The 8,809-nt window shown below is 38.1% G+C and overlaps 1 long non-coding RNA gene across 1 annotated transcript; it reads left to right on the top strand.

The window, feature by feature from the left end:
* Nucleotides 1-2,539: 2,539 nt before the first annotated feature.
* Nucleotides 2,540-7,403, top strand: LOC140229843 (uncharacterized). Its single transcript, XR_011901317.1, has 4 exons — nt 2,540-2,685; nt 5,546-5,813; nt 6,131-6,354; nt 6,873-7,403. It is a non-coding gene; the product is annotated as an uncharacterized lncRNA (long non-coding RNA).
* Nucleotides 7,404-8,809: the final 1,406 nt, after the last annotated feature.

The following is an 8,809-nucleotide window of genomic DNA, read 5'->3' as shown; positions in this document are numbered from 1 at the left end:
CATGATAAAACTTTCATTTTACGACGGTTTTAAAACCATGGTGAAAAAATCATTGTTATACCACAGTTTTAAGAAATTAAAAAAACAATGGTGAGAAAACCACGACAAAACCATCGTTCTACTTTGGTAAAAATAACATAATGATATAACAATGGTTGTAACCATGGTTTCACAATAGTATAAAAACAATGGTTAGGAAACCATGGTGTAACTCTCGTTCTACCAAGGTTGAAAACCATCGTTATTAAACCATGATTTCATCATGGTTTTATGATAGTGTAAAAAAGATAGTAATAAAACCATGATTTTAACCATGGTATTATGATAGCACAAAAACACTAGTTATAATACCATGGTTAAACTTTCGTTTTACAAAGGTTAAAAATGATGGGTATTAACCATGATATTAACCATGGTTTTATCATAGTCAAAAAATGATGGTTATATAACCATGGCTCTAACAGTGGTTTAATGAAAGTGTTTTAAAACCATGGTTAAAAAATCATCGTTATACCACAGTTTTAAGAAATTAAAAAAACAATGGTGAGAAAACCACAACAAGACTATCGTTCTACTTTGGTAAAAATAACATAATAATATAACAATGGTTGTAACCATGGTTTCACAATAGTATAAAAAAAATGGTTAGGAAACCATGGTGTAACTCTCGTTCTACTAAGGTTGAAAACCATCGTTATTAAACCATGATTTCATCATGGTTTTATGATAGTGTAAAAAAGATAGTAATAAAACCATGATTTTAACCATGGTATTATGATAGCACAAAAACACTAGTTATAATACCATGGTTAAACTTTCGTTTTACGAAGGTTAAAAATGATGGGTATTAACCATGATATTAACCATGGTTTTATCATAGTTAAAAAATGATGGTTATATAACCATGGCTCTAACAGTGGTTTAATGAAAGTGTTTTAAAACCATGGTTAAAAAATCATCGTTATACCACAGTTTTAAGAAATTAAAAAAACAATGGTGAGAAAACCACAACAAGACTATCGTTCTACTTTGGTAAAAATAACATTAATATAACAATGGTTGTAACCATGGTTTCACAATAGTATAAAAACAATGGTTAGGAAACCATGGTGTAACTCTCGTTCTACTAAGGTTGAAAACCATCGTTATAAAGCCATGATTTCATTATGGTTTTATGATAGTGTAAAAACAATAGTTATAAAACCATGATTTTAACCGTGGTTTTATGATAGCACAAAAACACTAGTTATAAAAAAAAAACTTTCGTTTTACAAAGGTTGAAAACGATGGCTATTAACCATGATTATATTAACCATGGTTTTATCATAGTTATTAAACAAAAATGATGGTTAGGCTATATAACCATGACTTTAACAGTGGTTTAACAAAAGTGTGAAAACAACGGTTTTAAACAATCGTTCAAATTCCATTTTAGCAAGGAAAACGATGGTCATAGCTACACCAGGATTTGAACCATGGTTTTATCATAGTGTGATGTGCAAAGGATGGTTATGAAACATTGATTGGTTCTACGAACCGTGGTTTCATGATAGTGAAGAGGCGGTTAAAAAGCCATGATTTTCACCATGGTTGTATGATAGCTCATAAGAACAGTGGTTATAAAACCGTGGTTTAACTTTTGTTTACCCACGGTTGAAAAAGTGGTTATTTTAACAATGGTTTCAACCGTGGTTTCCATGCTGATCAGATATAGAGTGCAGAAAAACCATGATATTCTAGAATTTCTAACCATGGAACCTGGGCATGATAGCATAAGAACAGTGGTTATTAAACCATGGTTAACTTTTTGTTTTACCAAAGTTTAAACCACGTGCACTATGATTATTGAAGGATGTCGATCACAAAAATCAATATGAAAACTCTTAATTTGATGGCCGCAATGCCAATGCAAGTCATGACGGACATTCATCTAACGCAACCCACCCGCACCCGTTTGGCTTCAACAGGATTATGTAAACAAACAGTAGTCTTACCATTGCAAACAAAAAGCTGCTTCACTTGGTTGATTTACAGCATTCCTAAAATGCAACATCTATTCACTACGGAATAAAGCACGTAAAAAACCTTAAATGAGATTACATACTCGTGAAAAAATAAAAAAAGGTAGTAACTCATTGCCGCCCGTTCCTTCCCCGTAGCTTTGACATGTACACACAACAATAGAAAACTATATGAATGCAATCGGCGTGTAATTGTGTACGATGAAGGGAGATCCGGGTTGTTGATATGAGGCTCGTTCGTACCAAAGATCACAACAAAAATATATTTCAAAATATATGGAGCACAAAAAATATTGACACATTGAAAAAACATTAATTTGCAATACAAAAAGTTGTAAACATATATTTTTTATTCAAAACCAAAAATTTAATGATTACAAGTTTTCTTGATAATAATGTAACGTAAGAGGTCATGTGCGTGTTGTTGTTGTCGCTGATTGAACCTTACGTGTATGTACTGCTGAACCGTTAGTCCGCGACCGACCGCGCTCAAAAACCACACACACGGCTACGATTGATGTTCATCATTTCAAACGCTCTTTCGTGATGATCTCTGACCGGAGTCAAACATCTCGACGTACGAACCATCTGATATTTTCAGAAATGGCTAGCAAACGGCCCCTAAGAAAAAGAGGAACTGCTCCTTTGGGATTCTTCGAGGAAGGTTGGTCAACGTAACTTTTAATACATTATTAGTAGACCTAATCTTAGCTAAAATAATTACCAGCGAGATTTGCATTGAATTGTCCCGACCGACCCGGGGCCGGCAGCGGCCCTGCCCCTGCTGTGCAAATTTCGCATGATCGTATCAAGTGGGGATAACCAGTCCAGTAGACTGTTCTGTATCTGAAAGTGTGACTGAGTCAGTGAGTGTGAGAGTATGACATGAGAGCTCAAGAGTTTGGAATGAGTTGTTCTAACTCAGCTACTGTATTGTACTGAACTGTTAGTGTTACTGTGTCACGTAAATTCTACAAGTTATCTACGGTAACTAGATTCTATACACAACCCAGTCGCTGTAGACAGTGTAGATCTAACCCTGTTATAGTGGTAGTATGGTTGGGGCACCACCTATCGGCAGGGCACCTTCCCATTGGCACCCTGCGTATCATGGCTGTTTGCGTATAGAACGAAAAGGTACGCGCGGGATTAAGTGTCATGAGCTATAAAAACAATGAAAACGAGGAAACGAAAATCAAACTCAAACAAACCAAGCTAGAAATTACACATCCGCTCAGTAACGACGCATGGCTGTGAAATTCACGTGTATACCTATGGCCTGTGAAATTCACGTGTATTACCTATGCTGTGAAATTCACGTGTATACCTATGGAGGTTAGGGGGTGCCGATCGCAAGGTTCCCTTAATTTAGCTGCGCGAAGAAAATGAAACGCACGCGCTAAAATTGCGCTATTTTAAAACGGAGATTCATAATCAATGAGACGGTCACGACATTCAAAACTGCAGTATTTATGGCATATTTGAGGTAAGAATTAGGCGGATTTGTGTTATATTTTTAGAATAAACGAGCTACAGATCCTTAGGGTGGCGATACGTGGTACCCCCAACCCTACTAGTAGCGACAGGCTATAATTTATTTGCACAGCGTACTCTAACAGCGTCTGGTCGGGCTAACAAGACGGTAGTCGGTAGTTCTAACAGTTAGGCGTAATCCCTAACAATGTTAGTAGGCATAGGCCTACCTCATATTGGGTGGTGATATCAGGTTCGGTGCAAGCTACATCAACAACACTATTTTCTGCTAACTCTGTTAGGACTTCTAGTGGTAACTGCTCCAGTGAATCAAGAGTATCAGTAGAAGCTACGCTAAGACACAAGGGCTTACTCCTGCGAACTAGTACGCTCATGGGCGAAATACGGACGCCATTCCGCCATTGAAAGCAACAGACCGATAGATTGATTAGAGGGCGTACTGTATATTTCGCGATCATGATATCAGTGCCGTATCACTGGGTCCTCGTATTTCTGTCTCCCTTTCATTTTTCCCCTTTTTAGGGGGCATACAGGGGAAGATATGTACGATATGTACCGATGTACATGTATGTACTTAGAATCTTGTTTTGTCGTAAAGAAGTATCATTCCTGTCTAACCATGAAATGTATTTGAAAAAAATGTTATTTACTTTCCAATCGCAATCTGCAGGCCCACAAAGTTTGAGCTGAAGTAGGTAGACCAAACTATGTTTCGGGAGGGAGAGAGAAAGAGATAGGTGGCGTTTGTCAGCTCAAACACAAACTTGCTGAGGGACTACTGATAAAAAAGTAATTACATTACTTCAATTTTTTTTTTTACATATTGACAGAAAATATACTTTTTGTGATATTTTGAGGTCTGAAATGCAATTCTACCGCTGTGTGCTTCCTTTTAAAATGAAGAAAATGAAAGGAAGGTAGGGTTTGCTCCATAGGCTCACGTGTTTAAGAAGCTTGCGGTATTATTACTAAATTGGCTGCCATTGGGCTCCATGTTGGGCTCCCGCTCCATGCCGTACTACACCCGTTAGCGTGCGAAGTCGTGAGAGTACGCCCTCTTAGCTTCTATACTCTTTGATTGTGTCTCAGCACTAACTTAAGCGCTGGCAGCCACTGGCACTGGCGATAAAACTGAAGTGAACTTGAAGTCCGTAGGTGCTGGTAGGATGACCTCAAAAATATGTCATAAATTTCTGGTTGCTGGTGCTGGGCAAACTTGTGAAAGATTCGTCTGTCCGAAGGAGGAGTCTTTTTTTTTTTTTTTTTTGACGTTACTTATGGCTCTCTACCTCCAGACTATGTCTATAGGAGGGGATCCGTAAAGCCAGATGCAGTCTCTGCTCTGTGGAACATATCCCCGTCGACGAGATACAGACCAATCTTTCGGTCAAGTGCTGGGCTTGGTGTTGAAATCAAAGAATGTCGTCTGCTGAACCTAGCTCCGCCATTTCGTAGTGTAAGAGTTAGGCCTGTAGCATGTACATTCTATGCTAATGCAATGGTCACCCACGCCACGAAACGTAGGCCCTACACGAGCATGTGGCTTCATAAATCTGAGCCTGGAAGCATAAAATTAAATATTAAGTTGTGTTTTGAAGAATGGTTGAAATTTGGGGCATTTTAGTCTGTCTTCCTCACTTTGTGTCTAAAAACTAAGCAGTCCTGCATCTTTTAATATTCGAGTGTAATCATGCGCCATCACTTTTCGTCGTGCGATTCTCACGGACCTTGCGATGCTGCGATTTCCAACACCTATTGCTGGGGATCAATAACTTTGATAAGTATCGCTTAGTTAATCCGACCGTCGGTGTTGGAGCTCAGTTTAAGTCAGTCATTTGGGAGCTAGCACTAGCACTGATCTTGAAATCCCCCAATGGCAAAGGATGCTGTATTTTGTAATTTGTATGTTATACCAGTATATCATTCACCTAACGGATTGTTGTGTGATTTTTCTGGCTAACCTTATTTTTCTTCTCTCAATCATTAATAGGTGTATTATTGTTATGTCGTGTTTTTTTTTTCCTCATCAGAATCAAAGATTGACTGTGCAAGTGGCTGATGTGAGAAGGTGTTTCCATAGAAGACTTGCAGTCCATAGAAGACTTGAGGTCCATCCATGACCATTGATCGTGCTGTCCACTAGCTTGCTCCTTTCATGGGTACAAGTACATGATACACATGCAGCGCTGATTTACATCAATATGTGTACATGGCATCCTCCTGGCTGAATTCTGGTGCAAAGAAGTGGATCATCTGATGTCATGTTTTTTCCCGTTTGACCATGTCATCAAGGAGAAGGTATTCCTTTTTCTTTGTTTCTTTATTTCAACCCAGTATGGTTCATTAGGAATTTGAGCATATCGCTGTAACATACCCAAATTCTTGTGCAACATCCTCAAAAACCAGCAGCATGCTATGCGACATTGTAGAATATTTGGGAGTCTTTTATTCCAGCAGTCATTTGGGAGCTAGCACAAGCACCAAACTTTAAATCATCCAATGCTGTATTTTGTATGTTACATAATTTTCCTGTGTGATTTTTCTGCCTAACCTTATTTCACTTCTCTCAATCGTCACTATTATCGTTATGTTGTGTTATTTTTTTTCCTCATCAGAATCAATGATTGATTGTGCCAGTGGCTGACACGAGAAGGTTTCTCCATAGAAGACTTGAAGTCCACCCATGACCATCGATCAGGCTGTCCCCTAGCTAGCTCCTTTCATGGGTACAAGTACATGCAGTGCTGATACGTGTATGGCATCCTCCTGGCTGAATTCTGGTGCAGAGAAGTCCATCTACTGATGTCATACTTTCTCCCGCTTTTCCATGTCATCAAGGGTAAGATACTCCTCTTTCTTACTTTGTTTCTTTCTTTTTTTCAACCCATTATTAGTGTGGTTCATGAGGAATTTGAGCATTACACTGCAGCATACCCAAATTCTTGTGCAACATTCTCAAATACCAGCAGCATGCTATGCAGCATCCTAAAATATTGGCAACCTGCTTAAAATAGAATGTGATCAATTTTTGAAAAAACATCAAATTACTCTAGGCAATTTGTGCACAATACATGATATGGAATGTTGAACATAATGGCTTCACCTGTATGTGGCACTTAGGGGTTAAAATGATTGTAAAAGTACACTGTATTTTAAACAGTATCTCTCCAGCACATTAGAGTGATGAAATGATGGCTAGGTGTACCACATCAATCTAATCCCATTCTTCTTATGTTTTTTGCAAGGTAGCTATTCTGTGCAAGAATTTTGTGTGTTGAGTATTTGAAGTAGAGTTTAACACGTACTACATGTTATTATTATTTTAAAAAAATAATAGCGTAATGAATAAATTCTCAGTTCGTTGCAGGAGTGATCTTCCCCAAGAAAATTCTCACGGCTCACGGTTGCAAAAGAAGGACATCTCAAGGCTCCACAACGACAAAGGGCACACTAACCAAGCTATATCAAGACCTAGTTCCTGCGAAGCCTCATCCAGAAGTTGCACCAAAGCTTACTGCTGGATAGTCTTGGACAGTAGAAGTACAAGGACAGTTTTCAAAGCATGTGAAGTGTGCATGTATGCTCTCATGTCAGGACTGTTGGTTGCTAGATAATTTTTTTTTTTTTTTTTTTTTTTTTTTTTGATGCTGTTTTGTTCTGTTGTCCAGTGCTCCTGGTGTCACTTAAGTCCAAATTTGCATTAACTATACAAAGCTACAAATGATCATGTACATCAAACATGCACTAATATATGTACACTGTATTTAATTATCCAACTAATTCTTTGCAGGTGATATTGTTATAGTTTTAAATCATGTGACTGGCAATAAGCCATACCTACGTACAGTCAAGATGCTGCTCATGAAGCAATAAAAAGCTACTTTTCAATCGTAACAGCAAAGTGAGCAAATGTGCATTCTTATGTCTTATTTGTTGACTGAGGTTCAGTAAGAGTACATTTTCTTCATTGATTTGTTTACATAAACCTACAGTTTTGCAACTGGAAATAATGTGATATTTGTATGATACTTTGACTTCTCACACCCAGCTGCTGAAAAATAACTTTTGAATGTATAATCATAATTGACTGTTTCTACCCTTGTGTACTTTCTTATTTTAAAGGTGCCTAGACCCGGTAGTTGCTGCAGCGCTTTTAGATGAGAGTGCCGATCACCATTAGCATTGATACAAAGACTGCCGAAATTGAGCTGTCGTCAACGGTAAAGCGCGTAGGTGTTGCTAGGTAATGTTGCCTTCATTGTCTTCTCTGCGTGTCAGACAGTCCGTAGAATTTGAATGCCAGGGTGCATGCTTCTTTGTTTGACTTCAGAGAAAAAAATATTAAAGCTGTCATCATCAGCAGTGGATTGGACTTCTTCGGACTCATGGAAATGGGTCAAAGCGTAAGCGCTAACGATAAAGAGGAGTCGATAGCATAGGTCTCTCAAGGAAGCTTGTGCCGTGCGCCGTGTACGCTAACGATAAAGAGGAGTCGATAGCATAGGTCTCGCAAGGAAGCTTGTGCCGTGCGCCGTGTACGCAAGCAAACCACCGGGTCTATGTGCCTTTAAATGCTAATGACAGTACAGTCAACTCCAGTCAGTCAGTTTTGACTGAAAAAGCGCATCAAATTGGGCAATGTTTGACTTCTGCATGTTCAGAGGAATACACATGACTAGGCCATGAAAATTGGGACTTATTGGTTTCCTCAATTTGGCCATAGTGTATTCGATATACATGTATGTTTTGGGGAGAGCTTTGGCGGTGTGAAAGTCAATGCTGGTAAGAGCATCGACCTACTCGTTGCTACATATAGCTTCTTTTATTAAACAGTGAATCAATTAACACTTACAATCTGCACCCATCCACCAACACACACATGGAAGTCAGTTTTTAAATACAGCTGTACATATTTTTTAGACTATAGCTAGAAGGAAAATAATAGAGAATTGGTTTTCTCCTGTTTCAGAGTCCAGGTTCATATACATGTTTACAAATGTACTGTATCACAATACATTTGTATAGGAATTGTAAGAATTATTATTCTGCTCCAGGTAATTTACTGAAAATATTTTTATTTCATCACTTTATGTGAAGACTCTACTGTGCTATTTATTGATCATTATTCATCAAATAGCAAAGCAATTGTGGAAAAATATATTTCTCCAACCAATTTTCCCCATGGTTTCTCAAAGTACTTGTGAAATACAACTGTAGTTAAAAATACATTTTTCTGCGATATTGCACTGTGGTTAAATAGTGGGTTTACTATGTACAATGGATCATGGTTGTAT

Source organism: Diadema setosum, chromosome 6 (genome assembly GCF_964275005.1).
Source record: "Diadema setosum chromosome 6, eeDiaSeto1, whole genome shotgun sequence".
Lineage (NCBI taxonomy): Eukaryota > Metazoa > Echinodermata > Echinoidea > Diadematoida > Diadematidae > Diadema > Diadema setosum.
The sequence above is the reverse complement of the archived record's forward strand: the minus strand, read 5'-3'. Positions and strand labels throughout refer to the sequence as shown.